This window comes from Crocodylus porosus, unplaced genomic scaffold (assembly GCF_001723895.1).
Source record: "Crocodylus porosus isolate Cpor-Errol unplaced genomic scaffold, CroPor_comp1, whole genome shotgun sequence".
Taxonomy (NCBI): Eukaryota; Metazoa; Chordata; order Crocodylia; family Crocodylidae; genus Crocodylus; species Crocodylus porosus.
In genome coordinates this window covers 179501994-179523510 of record NW_017728886.1, presented here as the reverse complement: position 1 = coordinate 179523510, position 21517 = coordinate 179501994, and the positions used below count along the sequence as shown (strand labels likewise).

Genomic DNA, 21517 nt, shown 5'->3' with positions numbered 1-21517 from the left:
TAATGTAACATAAATGTTTTAGCTTAGTGCTAGAAAATTTTAGGATTACTAGTTTTTTGAGTCTTATAAATGCACAGATCATTGTAACTATATGAACTTCTTTACAATGTTTTACTTCTTTTTTTCCCCAACAGGTACTTCTGAAGCATATCCAATGTTGCATGATTTTCATCAAGATCATCTTTTGGGCTGCTCCCTGGTTCTGTGACTCAAGTGTTGACCTGTCCCAGATCTAAAGACTCAAAAAGCCAGGGATCTGGAAGCCCTGACCTGCCACAGAGATTCAAGGGCTCCTATCCTACCTGCCTTCCACTCCAGTGGAGCAGATCAGGGAGATCTCTGGGAACAATGATGTGGTAGTGACATGAGTTGCCATTTATTACAGAACTTCCCCACATGAGCTCAATGCTCTCAGTGGTGGCAGGTGACAGAACAAGGAGCAATTGTCTGAAGTTGCAGCAAAGAAAGTTGCAGTTAGCTGGTCAGAAAAACTCTCTCACTAAGAGTGTAGTAGTAAAGCACTAAACCAGGTTACCCAGACAGACTGTTTAATTTTTATTCTGAGAGGTTTTTAAGACCTGGCTAGACAAAGCCCTAGCTGGGATGATATAACGGGGGGGTGGTCCTGCTTTGAGCATGGGGTTGAACTACATGACCTCCAAAGGTCTCTTCCAACCCTCATTTTTTAATTCTATGACTGCTGTAGCACCCTGAAGGGCCAGCCAGTAGGTTACTTAAGGGTGCTGTCTGGGATCATCTGCTCCGGCATGGTGGTGTCAGAGCAGATGACCCCATGCAGAACCCCTAGGCTAGGAACACACATTCAAAAAGCCAGAGCCTGAATTGATTAAATTGTTGCAGGCTACTTTTGACTCCAGAAATGCAGGCACATGCCTGCAATGGTTCTGGCCAGAAGCCGGGGGGCACTAGAGCAAGCCCTTGGCTGGAGGGCAACTAAGCTGAAAGGGGGCATGGACAGGCCTGGGCAGGTCTGAGTATGACTGGAGTGGGGTTTAACCAGCCAGGGTCTACGTGGAGGAGGAGAGGGAAACAGCCCTTGTCAGAGGTCCCCAGCTCCTTGCCTCCACTCGCTTGCCAGCTTCTGGCAGGAAGGGGGATGGGACCAGAACCCGGGAGCCTGAGGGAAAGCGGGGGTTTAATCCCCCCATGGGGGAGGAGTGGCATGGGCACTGATAGGTTCTGCTCATGCACTGAGGACTATGGGGGGCAGATGCCAGTAGCCTGAGGGGAAGTGTGTGTGTGGGGGGGTTAATCCCTGTAGCCAGGGGGCAGCAGTGGCAGGGGGGCCACCAACACAGTCCCTGTGAGTGGACAGCTGGCCATGGGGAGGGGGTGGGGAGGAGGAATGTGACCTGGCTACAGGGAGATGGGGAGCCGAGGCTAGGGAGCCTGACTCACCACTACTTCTTGCTGTGGCAGCATGGCCTGGGCTGAGGCAGCCCCAGGGGAAGGGGGTCAGCACCTCCCATCTCCCACCTCCAGCCCCGCATGGGGGCCATGGTTTACAGGAGGGCTGCAACTATCTTCCCTCCCCTGGTGGTGGTGGCAGCAGAGAAAACGTATCTTGGTGGGTGCAGGTAAAGTACCTTTCACCCGGCACCTGTTCACAGTGGTGCTGGGTGCTTGGGGAAGGCCAGGGGTATGGGCACGGGGAGGCAATGGACTTCTACCACCAGGAGAGGCAGGTCAATCGCTCCTGGGCCACGGGGCCGGGCAAGATTGGGCTGAAACAATCCATTGCCTCCTCCTACCACTGCCCAAACCCAAGTGCCCGGTGCCGTTGCAAGCAGGTGGTGGGTAACAGGTGCTCCACCTGTGCCTGCTGTGCTAAGTTTGCTCTGCTGCCACTGCCACCAGGAGAGGGAGGGGGTTGGGAGTGTGGGGCTTGGAGTGGGAGGCAGCAGCTTCTGACCCTCACCCCCTGGGGCTGTCCCAGGCCAGGCCACACTGCCACAGTGGGAGGCAGTGGTGAGATGGGCTCCATTCCTAGCCTTGGCTCACCCCCTCCCTACAGCCAGGTTACATCCCCTCTCCCTACCTGCTTCCCATGGGCAGCTGGCTGCTCCTTGGAAGGACTTGACCCAAGATGCCATGTTGGTGCCCCCCACCCCCCCACACTGCTGTCTGCAATGGCTGGATTAAACTTCCCCCCTTCCCCTCAGACTACTGGCATCTGGTCCCTGTGGCCCTGGGTGCATGAGCAGAGCCCCAGGGCAGGGCTTCCCATTCCCTCCCTTTTCTCAGCCAGCCAGAGCAGTGGTAGTACTCTGGTTAGGGAAGAGAAGGGTGGAATCAACCCTGCTTTCCTGTAACAGGCAACCCAGCCCAGCCCAGGGCTGCAGAACATTCTGGGATACTGGAGGTCTCTTGATTTAACTTAAACTAGGAAGGGGTCTGGGACAGATGTTGCATAAACTGGTTTGACCCAAATCAGTTAAGTCTGATACTACATGCTTTTCATAACTTTTCATAACAGTAAATTACAAGAAAGAAAACTACTTCATATTCAGGCTCTGAAGGAAGGTTTATCTTAAAGGAATTTGGCCATTTTGAAACTGGTTTATGTGCACTGAACTTATGTTCTGTTGCAGGTTTAAACCAGTTTCTGATCACTTAAACTGGTTTATGTGTAATTCCTGTCCCCAGCCCTTAGGACAACCCAGTGTGGGGTGATCTGCTCCACTGTCACCATGGCAGGGTAGATGACCCTGTATGTTGCCCTTAAGGATGCTGCATGTGTTCATCTCTTCTGTATGTTATACTATGTTGTTTTAAGTCAACATAAATGGTCATGGTCCTTTTTGAAGAGGAAAAGAAGACGTCAGCTTATAACTAGAACAATATGGACAGTATTCCTGAACACACTGGCCCAACGGCGGCTTTCATGTAATATCAATGGTGCTGTTCCACTAAAGTCCCCAGGGATACCCAGTGAAAAGTATGAAACAAATTGAACCCATTCAGTGTTCAGTGCTGATCAGTAGTACATAGATGACATAATCAGGAGTAAACATAACTTGTTCAGACTCTTTAAACACTGCTTTCACTTTTTAAAATACAATGTTCTTATACTGCCTTTTTGGTATAATTCAGACATTTACTTAAAAGCTATATTTATTGCAAAAGAGCATGAAAAAACTTGATAAGACAAAAACATTAAGCATATACTATAAATCCAAATAGCATAAAGATACATTTCTTGTTCTATTTCCTGCTCTAGCAACAATATCAACAACACTTTTTAAGTGCATGAATTTCAGATGTATAGAACATTATAAAAATAACAAGACAAGGACAGGTTTGGATGTTCAATTTAAGTAATCACACCACTAGGGAAAAAAAGGTCCTTTTCTATACTTTGTACATAACACTCTTAGAGTTGTGTATGTATTAAGGTAAGTATACCTGACTTGTACTTTGTCACTTAATTATAATCCATACTTTGAAAACAAATAGACAATTGGGGTGTTTTAGTCTGAATGATAAAAACAGGTTCTTTTCATGTGATTTATTATTTTAAACCCACTATCCATCACAAGAGAGCAACCAGACAGTAAAATGACTGGATAGGGATATCATCTGGAAAATAACAACTTTTCATAACAGTAAATTACAAGAAAGAAAACTACTTCATATTCAGGCTCTGAAGGAAGGGAGAGGAATTAATTTCTCTTTAGCCCTGTGGCCTCCTGCTGTACATGAACATTATATTTAGCTACTGAAACATCCAACCAGTGTTCATTACTGGAACCATTGTAGAATAAATTCACATGCATGATTTCCTAAAAGAGAAATACAGAGGTCACAGAGCAGACAAAGATGAGCCAAGGATTATAAGGAGCCCATAAATCAATCTTCATCATACTCAAGGCACGAACTGACAGAATAATAGAAAAACTAAACAAATATTTGAGTACTCTGATTTTCCTGCTATACATAAATAAAGGAAAGCATGCCTTCTACAAAGAGAACTGTTTTAAGCCAGCTCACCTTATGAACCACATAAGCTACATTTCAATTTGTTTGGCTAACATAAAAATAAATTACACTATTGACCAAGTTATGGCTGGCCATGAATGGATGGCCTGGGGTTAAAGGAGGTTGAGAGGCACCTTTTCCCCTCCACGGTGTACTCATACCAGGCTGGGATGATTCTACTGCACAGAGCTTGGGAGCACTGCCAGAAGTATTAATGGCCTCAAAGAGCAAGTATTTGGGTGTGAGAGCACTGTGGTGATGCAGCAAGGCCCCCATCCAGCAAAGCACTTAAACACATGCTTAACTTTTAAGTGTACAAGTAATCCCATTGAAATCAATGGGACAACATGGGTGCTAACATTAAGCACCTGCTTAAGTGCCTTGTGGGACAGAGGCCCAAACTAGTTGTGGTAAGCAGTGATGGCTACAACTTGTCCACGATTAAGGAAGAGCAATTTCTCCATAGACTCCCACAGCACCACTGGAGTTGTTAAACACTGGGATGTGCCAATACATTCACTAGGACTTAAAGTGGGAGGTTCCTGGATAGAGGTCTTGCCCCTCCACTCAGAATCAGACCAGTCACCATATTTGAGGTCAAGAAGGAACTGTACCGGGTACAGACTCTGTGTGTGTGTGCGCGTGCGTGCGTGCATGCATGTGTGTGCGCATGTGTATGTATATGTGTGTGGGGGGTGGGGGGGCACGGGTGGGAGGCAGGGGGCATGGTCCTCTGCTTGGGATCTCTTAAGTATCCATTAACAACCTTTTATAGAACCAGGATGTTGGCTGCCATGGTTCCTTTGCTTTACCTGTGGAAGGTTAGGGTGTTATGTCTTGTGCTGTATTTTACAGCTAATGTTGTGCTGATGGTAGTTTTATGAAGAGTTTAGATTATGGGATTGTTTGAATAGGGATGATCTTGACCTCATGCAGGGGGCTGCATCACATGATGTCTGGAGGTCCCTTCTAGCCCTATTCTCTATGATTCTATGAACAAATCTCAACTGTAGCACTCCAGGTTGGTACATATGTGCCGAGTGTTTCCCCTCCCTCACAACATTCTGCTGTTGCTTAGAAAGAATATTAGCCCTCTAGTACACTGGATACTACAATCGATTAGGTTTACTTTAAAAAACTTTTCCAGGGTCAAGTCTTGCAGTCCCTACACATTTGCTTGCCCAGGCAATACTCTGATGATGATGCCAATGGGCATCATCACAACACTGAGAGAGAAAGAAGATAGGTGCACACAAACCCGTACAATAGTCTGCAGTGGTGGAGGGGGCAAGTTGAAGAAGTTACTCAGTCCATACAGTCCTATCACAGGGGTCTTTGTCTGGTGTACTGGAGTTAGAGAGTGGCTCTCAGAGTCCATCAGGTGTAGAGGGGGGTTCAAGTGGTCCCCTCTGGGTCTGGTCTGGTGGTGGCTGGTCTCATGGGTTTGGTGAAGTGGTGATGGCCCATGATGTGCTTGATGTATATGTCGTGGGACCAATGGATGGTGTCAGACACCACGAGGCAGCGCATCAGCTTTGCGTAGTGGTGGGACACGCAGCAGGCATGCAGGAAGCTCACCAGATGTCAAGGGTGGTTTTAGAAAATTGAGTTCTCACCCTCTGAAAGGGGTCAAAAAGATATTTGCAGTTTATCTGCCTAGTCTAGGCTGGGGCATGTGTGGAACAGCTGTAAAAAGCTGATTGGACGGAAGCTACCTAATCTCCCAGACCAACAACATGGTAACAGGAGGCATCCCACAGAGATGACAGCTAACATGCTGATGATTTCCAATAGGAGGCTTAAGGCTTAGCAAGACCTTCCTACCTGTAAGAGACTGGGATGATCAATTATCCTTATGTTATTCAATAAAAGGTTGTGGACAACATGGCCTCCATATTGTATATGTCTCTCCTCAGGGCTGCAGGTCTTTAATGGTTAGTACTCTAACCTAAGCAGATTTGCCATTTAGTTCACTAATGTCATTCATTTTAGACTCAGATTCTACTCTGGATTCATTTCCATCTTTCATCTCTTTTCCTTTCCCTGCTACAGCAGCTCTGCTTCCCTCTCTGCTTCTATTTCTATTCTCTGACATAAGGCACCTCTAGCTTTATAGGACCTCCACCAAATGTCAAAACATCTTCCCCTCTCTGGCTGGAAAAAAGCCTTCAAAACTCTTAGATTGTACCCTGCAACATGCATAAATATATCTTCACCATTGTAGATTGTAATGAAATAGAAGTATTTTTTCTCATCTCCATAGTCTTTGCTGTTACTGTTGGTGGCCCGTGTGGCAGAAAGCCACCTTGGTTTCTCCCCAAAATCTCTGCCCTGTGACAATGTGATTAGATGGGCCAGCACAGAGGATTCACACCTCAGTTGGTCTCTGTAGGTAACCTGAGCTGGTTGCATTCCTGAGGGAGGGGGGAAACCTGCTCCCTCTGCCTACGTGATTTGCATCAATTACCTGAGTAAGGGGTTTCTACCTGGGGAGCTGGAATCTGCCCGGTAACAGGTGATGTATTACAAATTGGTTGGCTAATAGCCAACTGGGGCTGACCTCCACTGGACCAGGTGAATGAGGTCACAGGGGCTATATAAGTTAAGGGGGGGGGAAGGGGGGGCTCTCTTCAGCCATGAGGTGAAGCAGCAGCCACGTGGGGGACACAGAGGAGCTTTACCATCTAAAGTTGGTTCTCTCCCCCAAACTCACGAGCTAGAAACCGCCTGCTTACAGAGGCGAATTTCACCAGCCTCTGGAAGATGCTTGTGAGTAAGTTACTTGAGATCTGCTTAGATATTTAGCTGGCAGTAACACAGACGCATGATCAAAAGGCTACCTCAGCCACACTGTTTGCTCTTTAGGATTTCTAAGATATTGCTCAATCCTGTACCCTAGTTTACCCTACCCCTTGTAATCAATAAAGTTCTCCTTTTTGACTGGTGTGGGAGACTTATTGAGGGGTGGGTCTAAATTATGCCTAAGAGACCCCTTAGGTCTGCGGACTAAGGGAGACTTTACTTTTTGCCCCCTGACTTGGGGAAGTGCCCCAAGTGCCTGTACGGGGTCGAGTACCCGTCGGACTATTAGGCCTGTGTTTCCCTGAGGACACAGGGCCGAGACAGTCCCTTCTCGGGGTGGTGGCGGCAATGTTACCCCCAGACTAGCGAGTGTGCTCCGGGAGAGGGAGTGTGGCCGAGCATAAGGTACCCCTAGGGGGGCATTCGGAGCCTGAAAGGTGGTCGGGCGCAGGGAGGTGGGCAGCTCAACGCAGGAGCGCCCCCTACTGGCCCGCCACAGCCCTCTTCTGCACTTCTTCGTAAAGCAGGGACAAGACTCATCAACTGACTGAGGTAGGATACTTGGCATGTCAGGGGAGCACCAACCAGGGGGGTACTCCCATGAGTTCTGATCGCTACAAACACATAAGCAGACAGAATCTTCTCATCAAGGTCTTTACAATGAATGAGGCTGAAAAATAATGGGACTGTCAGATAAATATGAGATTAAAACCAATATTACATTTTAGATACTTTTTATTTGCTTTGCTTTATCAGGTCATTTCACTTTTTCAAACTCCTGCAATCCTGAGAGCTAGAGATGAACTCTTCCACCCTTTACCCTACCATAAAATTGTGGTAATCAACAGCACTGCAATTAGATCCATACACATGTAGGTCCCACTGACCTTAATGGGGACCTACAGGGGTGCAGAGGTCCAACAGCACTGACCTGATTACAGAGTCAAGGTCAAGGAAGGTAAGCAATATACATAAGGTGAGAGGAGGGAGAATTAAAGCCGTATGCACATATTATATTTACCCAAATCTGATTAATTTGAATTTAACACAATCCCCCACTAAGCAGATTCTATACATGGGAAATTTATAAATTTGTTATAATTGTCCATGTAAAGAAACAAGTTATTGGATGTTCATCTTAAATTTGCCCCCTCCCTCCAACTGCTGCAATAGGGAAAGCAGTGGCAGGAGGCACTTGGCAGGAGAAGCAGGAGGGGGGAAGGCAGCAGTGAGGCAGCAGTGGGGGAAGCACTGGCGAGGGTCAAGCAGCTTGCAACTGCCTGCTGTCCCCCCAAACTTGCCCCTCTGCTTCCTGACCTGTGTCTACCACCCCACTGCTTCTGTCCCCTGTTCCTGTCTCCCAGTGCCTTCAACCTCTGCCCCTGCCTGTGACCTACCTCCTCCATTCCTGCCACCCACTTGCCCTTTCTTTGCTCCAGCAGGCTCTGTCCCTACTCCTACCTGAGTCATACAGCATGGCCCCAGCCTGGCCCAGTAGAAGCAGTGGCAGTGTGGCAGCTCTGGCCCTGAGGCCTGGCCAAAACTGCTGCTGCTACCTCCACTGCAACTGGGCTGGGGTTGCACTCTGTGCACTAGGCTGGTATGAAGGTATGGAGCCCTCCAGTGCTGGAGCAAGAGTAAGTGGCAAGGTGGGGACCAGCAGGCAGGAAGCAGAGGCTGGGGGAGGGAGATAGGAGGGCAGGAGCCCAAGTCTGCAGATGAGTGTGGGGGGAAAGGCAATGGGGAGGCAGATACCAGCTGTGGCTCCAGCCTCTATGCTGGACTGGGACTGTGGCTGGGGCCAGGGCCACAGCAGCTGCCTGCTCCCCACCCCTCCCCAACCTCCTGCTTGATTCCAAGACAGGGAACTTGTCCCGTCATGTTAAATGGAAAAAAAAAGACTTATCTTGGAATCAAGTAAATACTGTAGTGATGTTATCTCCATATATTTACACATGCCTTTTTTCTTCACTCTAAATAAAATTAACCAGCATTATTAAAAGTTTTTCACTTTAGCACAGATCTGAGTTGCAAGTAATCTAAAAATCAATAATGTGCTGACATTTGAAATGACATGACTGTGGTAATCATTTAGACATTAGGTAGTACAGACACCATCTCTTCCACTAGGATCCTGTCAAGACTGCTTAGGTTGACTGTGTTGTCTTTTGTTTCTATAATGACAGGGACAAAGACTTCTCTCTTCTGTAACTTCCCTTCGTAGCTTTGTTCAAAGCTTGCTGTATGGTCTTTGCATTTATGTCAGTTTGTCTCTTCATTCTTTTTACCTCCTTTCCAACTACTTCATCTTTTCTACCCCCTTTTGACAGAGTAGATGCTATATACTCTGATTTGGGCCCAAGTGTAATTGTTACTGTGTGGTACCCAAATGAAACATACAAACCAATTGTACCACTGTCAAATAAACTTTTATTTATTGTTTTCAAGCTGACTGCCTTAACTTTCAGAAAAGAATGCATTTGTGATCTTCTAGTCACCCTTCCTGTGCTGCAGAAGACAGTGTAATCTCAGCTAAACAATATCTGGAAACACAGAATCATAGAAAAATGAAGGTTGGAAGGGACCTCAGGAGGTCATCTAGTCCAACCCCCTCCTCAAAGCAGGACCATCCCCAACTAGATCATCTCAGTTAAAGCTTTGTCTTAGCCAGGTCCTGAAAACCTCCAAGAATGGAGATTCCACCACCTCTCTGGCTAACCTGTTCCAGTGCTTCACCACCCTCCTAGAAAATTCTTTCTAATAGCTAACCTAAACTTCCCTTGCTGCAACTTGAGACTGTTGCTCCTTGTTCTGTCATCTGCCATCACTGAGAACAGTCTAGCTCCATCCTCTTTCGAACCTCCCTTCAGATAGTTGAAGGCTGCTATTAAATCTCTCAGTCTTCTCTTCTCCAAACTAAATAAGCCCAGTACCCTCAGCCTCTATTCATAAGTCATGTGCCCTAGCCCCCAAAACTATTTTTTGCCCTCTTCTGGACTGTCTCCAGTTTGCCCACATAGGGCATTTATACATGTCCTCCAGGACTGGGGAGTGTGAAAGGGGCAGTGAAAGCCCCTGTAAGGGGTCCCAGACCCCCACCCCATGCACCCCGGTATTCACCATAGGGATCCTTTACAGCAGCAGCCAGAAGGGATTGCAGGCGGTGGCCCCGCGATTCTGGAGTTGCCTACAGCTGCGGATAGGTGAGGGACATGGGCGGAGCCTCCAGAAACTGTGGGCTGCTCAAATAGCAGCCAGGAAAACAGCTGGCAGGTGGCAGTCGGTGGGAGGAAGGGACACTGACCCAGAGATGCCAGCGGGGAAAGAAGAGGATGCTGACCCAGAGATGCTGGTGGAGGAAGAAGAGGATGTTGACCCAGAGATGCTGGTGAAGGGAGGAAGATTGCTTCCCTTCAGCATCTCTGGGTGGACCCAGAGACACTGGCAGCAAGGAGGAAGATTGCCCAGCTAAAATCAAGAGAGGAGGAGCCAAGGGCCCTGCCACAGGAAGCGGGAGGCACTGGCAGGGAGCAGTTACCTCACACGGGGGACACAGTGGGGAGGCACGAGCAACCTAGCGTGGGAACCATGCACCCTTCCAAGGTGGGGAAGACCGAGAGCAACTCCATGTCATCTGGGCAGAGATAAGGTAGTCCAATATATCCTAAATCCATACCAGCCTTATGCAATTGTATTTAAAGGGTCAGTACATTCTATGAAAAAGGGATTAAACACTTATTTATGCACAAAGATAGATATACACCAGATAAGTGGTAGAAAACAGGAAAGAATTTCCCCCAGAACACAGATCAGAGCCGCCCTTTGCTCACTGTCCACAACAAATGCATTACTTGCTTCTTTGTTAGTTGAATACAGATTTGGAAATTACAGGATAAGCAATACCACTGAGGAGCAAACTTGACAGATGCAAATGCTTTAAGTTACAATTTTCAAAGAGACCTTCAATTCAGAATGAATAAAAAATGTTGTTATTCTCCAAATAACCATAATAGCAGATTACTGAAGCACTAACTTGTGGTAAGTGACTAAATAAACTACGTGTGCTCATTACATAGTTAGTGACAACTAAGTGTTTTAATAAGAGATTGATATTCAAAAAGTTTCTCCCACTGTGTACATAAAATACCAATTTATTATGAAAAATGTATTTATCAAGTAGTGCCAAAAGCATAATTATCACACATCTGTTAGTCTCCAAAATGCTTTTTCAATTAGTTGGTATTTACTTAACATAGAAGAACCGTCAGTAAAGCAATCTTAAATCAGTTTTGTGGAATATTAATGTACTATATCACACAAGAAAATGTATAAGAAGGGGAAAAGAGCAGAGCTCATCAAATTATTCCATGGAAATTGAAAATGTTCAAAAAGAACTATAATAACAATGTGAGATCTGGAAAGTGAGATCTGGAAAGTTAAGCAGTTCCTCATATATAGTTTATCCAAAAGAACATTAGTAGGTAACTTGAGTTCACATGGGTGTACAAGTGCCACAAGGAGAAGAAATTTTCTATAATAGATAGCTCTTTAATCTATTAAAAGGCGACAATATAAGATCTATCATCTGACAGCTAATCTGGACAAATTCAGGCTAGAAATAAGGCATGTTACTGAACAGTATGTATTATTAAGAACTAGAATAATTTACTTAGGAACAAGGAAGAATCTCTACAAATCTTTTTAGTATGCTGTAGCTCAAGAGAGAAGTTACAGACTTACAGCAGATATTACTGAATGAAGTACTACACACTGTGACACAGAGGAGGAGCTCGGATTAGGTGACTATACCGATGCCTTTTTGCCTTAGGATTTAATATTTGTTGTAACTCAAAGCCTTGACTATATCTGCAAAGAGCCATGAACTAAACATGATTTTCTTAAAAAGCATTAATTATTCATAAATATTTCATCAAAGAACGTGAATGAACATTTTAAGTCTATGGGTTATTTGGAAAGTGGGGAGGTAGAGTGCTGGGGGGTTCAGATAATTGATTTTCATTATTTCTGATATGTGACTGGTCCTCTAAGTCATGTGGTATTATTTCTCTTCCTTGACTGAATGAGGATAAAGGAAAATTTTAAATAATCAGCAATATACCCTCTATCATCATTTTTTGTTTAATTTGTTCTAAACATTCATGCAAAATTCCTTATTTCAGGCATTTTCACAAATCATCAACAGTCATCCAAAACACAAAATAATCAAGTCAGCACAAAAATAATAAAAAACATGACCCCACAATAAGTACTGGAGTAAAATCACCCTATGTCTGTACAATCCAGTCAATTGCTTTTATTTTTCCCATTATTCAGTAAGCTTTAGTTTTTACCATTTAGAAGAAACAGTATGATGTTGCATTATGTATGGTATACAGATAGCAACAATCTGAAAATTTGAAAATACCCCTCTTTATGACAGCACAATATACATTAAAATCTTCACATCAAAAGTTCTTCAAATGTACAGAAGTTGCAGTCAGGATAATTTTGGATGAGGGTAATGGTTTCTTAATCATGTTGCAATTATCTTACTTGCAATATCTCAAAAAACAATCAATAACAAAAAGAGCTTCATTTAAATCTATCAAATCCAGACACACTCCATTTAATTGAAAGGCTCTTAACTCTAGCCATTTCCTGGATATAAAGCTACTTTACTTAAGCTCCAGCATTTTTAATTTATCTCACACTAAAAAGCAGCATGCTGGACCCACAAGTAACGCTTCCATATGCTCAGACACCAAATCTCTTGGTGACTCTTTGTTTTGCAGGATATAAATACAGCAGCAATGTAAATATTCTACAATTGCAGAGTAAACATAATTTAACCACAATGTAACAATGATATAACTGGTATATTATCAGAGCTTAATTTCCTGAAAATATAAGCTTGTTGTCTACATTCCCTTCTGTCCAAACCTCTTTGAAATGGCATGGTAAGGAGAGGCTCATTTTAAGGCCTTCCCAAACTTTAAGCACCAGTCTAATTCTCTGAAAGCCATGACTTTGAGGAGTGGCTCTCTCTCCATGCACTTGAATATCTCGCTTCATTCTGTAGTAAAGAAGCTCTTATTTGAAGGATCTGTGCCAAAGTAACTGCCACTGCATTAGTCCACATCTCTGGGTATGGACACACCTACATTTGGAGCAATTTCAAAAGGGGAATATTTTAAAAGGGAAGCAGCTTTTACTCTCTAATAGTTACATATGGACAAACTGAAAATGACACAAGTGTAGCAAAACCACTCCAACTTCAACACTGGGCCATTTTGCTTTATTTGTATCATTCCCAACTTGTCCACATGTAACTATTAGAAAATAATGTCTGCTGCCTTTTTGAAACAACTCCAAATATACATGCCATTGCCCTCAGTTAATAATGTGCAAGAGGATTAAGGACAGACATTACACATAAATCAATTTAAGTGATCGAAAACTGATTTAAATCTGAAACACATAAGGGCAAGGGACAGATATTCCATATAAACTGGTTTAAGGGATCAGAAACTGGTTTAAACCTGTAACAGAACAGACATTCAGTGCACATAAACCAGTTTGAAAATGACCAAAACTAGTCTGAGATAAATCTGGTTGACTATAGTATCAGACTTAACTAATTTGGCTCAAACTGGTTTATGCAATGTCTGTCCCAGATCCCTTGTTGGTTTGAGATAAATCAGACACTGCCAGCATCCTGGCATGCTGTCTGGGCTGGGCAGGGCTCTGCTCTCTAGTCCAGTGAGCTGGACTGCCCCCTCCCCTCTTCCCTCTAGCTGGCACAAGGGCTGCCATGGTCCCTGAGGTAAATTTCCACCCCTTTCCCCTCTAGCAAACCCGGGGCTTGCAGCTGCTGTTCGCCAGCCCCAGCCACACCTCCATGGCTTGCCTGCAGCCAGGCAGGGATGAAGATAATTATTTCCTCTATCCCCTCTCTCCCCTGGAACCACTGGGATTTTGGCTGCAGTCTCTGTGGCTTGGGAGGGATTCATTCCATAGCATGTCCTGGAGCGGGGTGGGGGAAGGACAGAGGCAAGCTAGTCCCCTGTGTGCAGATCCAAGCCCTGCACCTGTGAGCCCAAAGCTAAGACCTGCAGGACCAGACTGAGAGGTGGGAAGTGTTGGCAAAGACCTGACAATCATCACACATGCTGGAGATGTAGTTAAGGGAAGTTGCAGACAGCTTCACCAAAGAATGCAGGGATCTACTATTACATTATAAAGCAGAATGTGTAAAGCTGGGAATACCTAAACAAAGCCTTTCTGAATGCTTGGCTGTCCTCAAGATTAGTAAAACTAATTCTTGTCTTCCTGGTTTACATTTTAAGTTAGACTAGTTGTGTATGCTGTGTTTTACTGGGCTGTATCTTAGCTTAGGCAAAGATTTTTGGTAGTTCCCTGTTGTATGCTTTGCAACAATACTGTTCAATACATGCTTGCTTCAGAGAAAGGACTTTATCTCCATCCCCAGGTTGATGCCTGACCACACCCCCTCTGCTCCAGCAGGTGGGGGGTGAGAGCCTTGGAGGGTGTCTCTCTTCCCTCCCCTTTGGCAGTGGCTGGCAGGTGTGCTCTAGTGCCCCCCAGCATCTGGCTTAAGCCACTGCAGGCATGTGGATGCATTCCCTGATTTAACATAGAATGCTGGTTCAGTTTTTAATCAGTTTAAGCTGCACAGCTTAGACTAACCTGCAAAGAATAAATCAATTCAGGCTTGGGTTTTTTGAATGTCTGCCCCTAGCCCAGAAGTTCAGTGCATGTAAACTGGTTTCAAAATGTTCAAAACTGACTTAAGATAGACCTGGATAGATGTAGACTTCAGTCTGTAGAATCAGACTTCACTGATTTAGGTTAAACCAGTCTATTAAACTTCTGTCTCAGATCTCCTCCCAAGTCAAGTTACTTTGCTGCCCTCTAGCATCCCATGATACTTTGCATGCCCACGTTGCCTGCTCCACAGAGCTGGGTCAGCCCTGCTACCCTGGACTATCATATTGCTGAGGCAGCAAAGCCTGTTTTCCCCATCCCCATGTCCTGTCTGCACCTGTCAGTGGTGGTGCAGGGGGAGGTGGGGAGGAGGAGCAGAGCCTCACCCTACCATGCACTCCCCGCTCCCCTAGTTGTGCTTGCTTAGGTCTGGGAGAGGGGAGCAGGGCTGGGCTGCAGGGCAAAAGCCTCTGCTCTTTACCCCCTGATATGACCTGGCTCAGCTGAACCTGGCAGCACCCAGGAAGGGTGGGGGAGTGCAGGCTCTCCCCAGCTGTGCTTGCTCAGGGTCAGGGGCGGAGAGTAGCACCAGGACTGTCAACCCAGCTGCTCAGTGCTGGGGGTTGGGGGAGAACAGAAGCCCCTGCCCCATGGGCTGGGCCCAGCCCCCCTCAACCTCCCCCCACCAACACTCAGCAAGCACAACTGAAGGGAACCTGTATTCTTCCACTGTTCCTCCTGCTCTACCTGGCTTAGCTGACATCAGCAAGGAGAAGCAGGGCTAAGAGCTGTTTGAGCTGTCAGCTGAGCTGGGCAGCATTAGGGGAGGGAGAGGAGAGGCCCTCCACCTTTCGGCCTAGCCCTGGCCTCCCCCACCAGCGCAAGCAGAGCTGGGTGGTGTCCCCCTGCTGCTGACAGAGCTGCTAACAAAACAAAAATTTAGTGGGGCTGGGGAAAGAGGCTCCACTGGGAGGCATACAAGAGTGTTCCCTGCCTTCTGGCCTGGGCAGCGCAGACATCAGCATGACCTCCCCACCAAGAGTGAACATGTATTCTGTTCACTCCCTGTTCAATCTCTGTACCTTAGGGAAACCTGGATATGTTGAATCAGTTTCAATTGGAGCTTTTTGAATGTCTGTAATTAGTAGGGCTGTACTATGCTTCGGGTGATGATTCAATTTGGAGGAGATTCGGCCCAATTCAGTGGCCAAATCTCCAAATCTGATTCAAATCAGGGGACCAATTGAAAGGTCTGAATCAATTCAAAGCTCTCTGAATCTTCAGAAAAGGTTTGGAGAGCTTTGATGATTCAGGCAATCCCTGGTGGCTGCAGCATGGAGCTGCAGCCAACTCTGAACTGGTAAGTACTAGGCACAGGGAAGGGAGGCTGGGGGAGGGGACTATGGGCGCCAGACCCCCCACCCCACTCCCCCACAGCTGCCCTCCTGGCCCAGCTCCTGGCCTCTTAAAGAAAAGGCCGGTGCTTACCGGGTGCTGCTGGTCAGAGAGGCTATCCTCACTGCTCCCCACTGCCTCAGCACCCCCAGGGCAGGGCACCCGTGGGGTGCAGGGAGAGTGGGGGGGGGTCAGGGGGCTCGTGCAGAGATCCCCACACAGTGGGGGGGCAGTGGGGATCATCCCCCCTATCTGGCAGCACCTGGTGAGTGGGGGCTTTTCTTTTCCAAAGAGGTGGGAGCTGGGGTGGGCGAGGCAGCCTTTGCCAGGGTAGCGGGGGATGGGCCTGGGTGATTTGAAGATTCATCACCAGAAATCAATTCCATTGATTCTGGATAGTGATTCGAATCACTGTCCCCTGAATCGGCCGAATCCAAATGCATAGCAAATACTAGCCACTTCACACAGGCCTAGTATAATTTATCCAAGATGTGCTTGTAAACAGGGGTTACATTCTCCTTTCAGTATTCATGCTTCACTTCTGTTTACATGAGCATAAATTATGCATACTGCATGCATCAAAAGGAGTATAGGCATATCCCAGTTCCTGCTGTACCCTTTGCCTCCTCTGGCAATAACTGCTTTCAGCATAGCAGAATGTGGCTGTTTAAATAGAGAAAAGCTTCAAAAACAAGATCTCATGGAACCTCCTCAGTCTGTTTCTGACAGTTAAATTATGAATAAAAGCAGATCTAAATTCCCTCCAAAAACTTCTGATAATAATTTTCAGAAAGTTAAACAGCTTTATAAAGACTGTATAAATCTCCCCCAAGCAAAAACTGCCTCAAATGTTCAAGCCTTATAAAGGGTTGGAGTTTGTCTGTTTTGGTTCGGTTTACCTATGTTGGCTTAGAATTGTCACGAAAATATTTCCTGTGATATGCTAGGACATTATTCTGGTCGTAGGCCCAAATTTATTGGTTAATGGAGGTTATTTCATATTTTTAGCTTGGTCTTTTAGCAGACCCATAAATTCCAAAGCACCCTCAGAACTGTCTTCCAAAAGTCCTTGGGATGACTTGCAGCAACAGCAAATGATGATAACTGAATTTCAAAAAAAAGAAAAAAAGAAACAACAAAAGAACCAGCATTTCCCCATAATGCCCTATAAGAGTGTATGATGTTCTTGTGAATGAAATACTGTTTAAAAACTAAAATTAGATTTAATTTGTTAAAAAAGCATAACTCCACAGTACAGAAGCACCCAATACTACCAGTCCTAGCAATTGAAAATGTATAATTTCCATAAAGGGCCAATGTGTTTTATATCTTCCAGATTCACTACGCTGTCAAAAGCAGTCTGCCTCTAAATGGACAAGATCCAATAAGATGTCACAATTAAGGAATTTTTGGTCTAATTCCTGGTCACAAAATTAATGGTCTAAAACCCTGGATGATTATGAACTAAAGCGCCTACAGATCTGTTGTAATAAAATAGAATTGTAACTTTTTATTTACTCACAGAAGTAATGTTAAAACTATACTGATTCTTACTCCACTCATAAATCCAATGCTTTTTATTCCAATTAAAGATGTTTTAAGTGAATATAGAGAATTAGGTCAAATGACTGCATGGAAATATGTCTCCTCTACTGCCCCATAAACTAAAAAATGCCCCAAAGACACAGGCATTCTGTAAGTGGTCAGCTTTTAAATCTTTCATAATGTAAATCTTCTCAGCATGAAACTCTGGATGGATTTCAGATCAAACCAAGCCTTAATGTTTCTGACTTTTGGGAAATTGAAACAAGAATGCACACATTTCCTGAGTCCTTTTCTGCAAAGGAAGCAATTTCTGCAGTTCTGATTAACAACTACTGACAGGACATGTGTCTGAATTCTTTCTCCTGAAAGTCTAAGATAGACACAAAAGATAGAAAATGTCTAAAGATGACAAGGAAAATAATTCTGTGGCCTATCTCTGGATAATTATCTCCAGGAGACTTGTATTCATGACACTTTTATTTCTTGCATTATAGCCACTCAGCAAGCCATTTGTCTATAAGACATTCACCCACAGAAGGAGGTTTCATGAAAGCAACTAGGAACTAAGCTTTAGCTTGAGTTTAAATACAATTAAATTAAACATGATTAAGTTTCTCATGGAAAGTGTGAAAACACACTGTAGGATTCTGAAAACCTATGAGTAAAGACAGAATTCAGCAAGCCTTGAGAACAAGTAATTCTCTGAAAGAAGACAAACTGTGCCAGAGCCAAAACTTCTATTAAATTTTTTGGAGGCAAACACTCCATACTAAAAAGTAATTCCAATCTGATTGAAGCATAATGCAGACTATCTGGTTTCCCTTAAAGGGCTGGCTCACCAGATGAGAGTTCAATGGCTAACATCTCAGCCAGAACTTTTGTTTAGCTTCTAAATTATCAGTAGGACCTCTCATGTGAACGTTTTCCCATTGTGCAAAGTTCTAAGGTGGCAATGTAATCACTATGTCTGGCAGCTTAAAAATGTTGGGACAAATTCATCACTGTTATCATTCTGCTAGAGTCAAGTGATTCATGCCAGAAATTAATTTAGTCCACTGTTCTTATTTGGTATAAGGAACTCTTTTGTTTTATTTGATGCATTAAAGTCTTAATTTCTCTAACACATGAAAAAACAAAATACAAATACACTGAATATAGAACAGATATTTCTACAATTCAGAGCAGTGTTTCTTAACTTTTTTAGGCTTGAGGAACCCCTTGAAAAACACTAGTTCCTTCTTTTCACTCCTTTTTAGATTACAGAATAGAGTAATTCTTTCACTGAAAAGAACTCAGAAAGTCTACAACAGATCTGAATGCTTTGACACTACAGGTTCTTATCTGAAATCTCTGGGTGCCTATAAACATGCAGCAAGGCTGCTCCAACGTGCTGTAATTGAGTCTGCTGGAGCGTGGTAATTACTGCACTCCAGCAGACCCCAGAGTCATGTGTATCAGCCTGCCCACACTGATAATTGGTGGTGGGGGTGCGTTAACTAAAGCTCTCAGAGCCACTCTAATTAAAATGTCCCCACCACTACCAAAGCTTATGTATAAACACCCTATGGATTTATCTTGTAAATCAGGTTTACTGACATTGCATGGTATCTCACAGAACACCTGAAAGGAGCTCAAGGCTCCCAAGAGTGCCATGGCACCGTGGTTGAGAATCACGCTGTCGGGTCATGTTGGTTCATTCAGGCCCTATGGTAATTTTAAGTAATTTCTGCACAAGTGGTTAGAAAGCTCCCTCACTACTAAGCTGGAATTCTGCATTTAAACCAACAGCAGTCTGTGAAAATAAAAAGGAAAATCAATTCCATTAAAAAAACTGGAGTTTACTGATGTAAACAGTAACTTTTTTTCCCTTGCTCCTTTTAACTTCCTGGAAATCAAATGTGTCAACCTGTAAATATTTATTTACTCCAAAGTAATTTATATTTATTACTCCAAAGGCATTAAAAATAATATTTAATTCTTTCTGCATACTGTCCCAAACAATCTGGCACTAAACACCTTGGTATAATCTTCAGTCTATATACACAATAAAATACCAATAAAGTCAAATATAAATGTATAGATAGTGGACTAGATAAACAAGTTTCATACCTTGTTAATTAAAGATGGTTTCAAAATGATTTTGCAAAAAAAAAAATGAATAAGACGTCATCAGTTCTTTGAAAGCTTAACGCTCCCCTCCCACACACACACACTCTTTTAAAGATATGCAATAGTATTGATCTTCCCTTACCTTTGCTGATACTATAATGGTACAGTGTTCAGTCAATTTTTCTGGTTGGGTGAAGTTAGTGAAATGAAATGCTTTTAGACAAGAGTGACACAGAAATCAGCTTTTAATGTAACTGCTATCAAGGTCTGAGAATGTTTAGCGTGAAGGGGGAATTCATAGATTGAAAAGAAGGAAAGGACCTTGGAAGCTCATTGGGTCCAGCCCCCTGTACCAAGCAGGAAAGACAACTGGGGTCAAATGACCCCCGCAAGGTGACTGTCCAGTCCCCTTTTGAAGATTTCCAGAGTAGGTGATTGTACCACCTCTGGTGGAAGCCTATTCCGCATTCTGGATGCCCTGAGTGTGAAGAAGTTTTTCCTAATGTTGAGTCTGAAACAGTCTTCCAGGAGTTTGTGGCCTTTACTCCTGGTTATCGCCAAGGGTGCCCTGGTGAATAGATGTTCACTGAGCCTTTGATATACTCCCCTAGTGTAGCAGTAAGTGGCTACCAAGTCCCTTCTCAGCCTTCTCTTTTTCAGGTTAAAGAGTCTCAGATCCCTCAGCCTTTCCTTGTATGGCTTGCCGTGCAAGTCTGTGATCATACAGGTGGCTCTCCTCTGGACTCTCTCAAGCTTATTCACATCCTTGTTAAAGTGCAACACCCAGAACCGGATGCACTACTCCAGCTGTGGTCTCACCAGTGCTGAGTAGAGCGGAAAAATCATTTGCTTGGTTTCGCTGAAGATGCATCAATTGATGCATGCCAGAATAAAATTTGCCCTAGTGGCTACAGCGTTGCACTGCCAACTCATATTCATGCTGTGGTCTATTATTACCTCCAGGCCCCTTTCATTTGTGGTGCTGGTCACTTCGGTTCAACCAAGCCTGTAGGTTGTTCGTCCCCAGGTGGAGCACTTTACATTTCTCAACACTGAACTTCATCTGGTTCTGATCAGCCCGACTTGCTAGCCTGTCTAGGTCCATCTGTATCTGTAGCCTATCTTCAAGCATGACCACACTCCCCAATAACTTGGTGTCATCCACTAATTTGGCCAGTGAGCTCTTCACCCCGAGATCCAAATCATTGATAAAGGTGTTGAAAAGAATTGGACCAAGTGGTGTCTCCTGTGGGACACCACTGGCCACTTCTCAACAGGACAACACAGATCTGTTCATTAGGACTCTCTGAGCCCTACCCCGCAGTCAGTTTCTCACCCACCTGACTGTCTCAGAGTTAAGCCCACAATCCTCCAATTTTCTCAGAAGGACATTGTGGGATACAAGATCAAAGACTTTTTGGAAGTCAAGGTATACAATGTCAACATGTCTCTTGTCTAGGTGGCGAGTTACCTGGTCATAAATTAAATCTAAACATACATTTATTGTAATTTAAAAATTTCTGGCACTGATCTATGTCTTATAATTCTGATTCAATGAATTAACCATTAACTTTTTTTTTTAATTTGGTAGGCATTTAACAAGCATGGTTAAGTTAAGGTATTGCTTGGGACGTTTTTATTATAAAAGCATACATCTTGTTTAACATTGTCTCTACTGTTATAAGTTATTTTGGTTTCTGGTTTCATTTTTGTTTTATTCTTTTTTTTTTTTACAGTAAGATGCTCTGAGCCTATTTTGGTAAGGGAGTCATATAAACAAAACAAATAAATAAAATAAAATTTATACTAGCAAGGTATTTACATTTGGCCTGAACTGTTGGGGAGACTATGCCAGACAGAGATAATGAAAATGGAGAGGTGGCATCACTGTGCCTTTAAGGTAGCCATATATTTTATATCAACTTGCTCCCTGTCAAATTTC

At 44.3% G+C, this 21517-nt stretch overlaps 1 protein-coding gene across 3 annotated transcripts in view; it reads right to left on the bottom strand.

Annotated features, from left to right (window-relative positions):
• The window catches only part of PIEZO2 (piezo type mechanosensitive ion channel component 2), a 498844-nt gene that overhangs the window by 242581 nt on the left and 234746 nt on the right, over positions 1–21517 (bottom strand). The window lies entirely within an intron of this gene.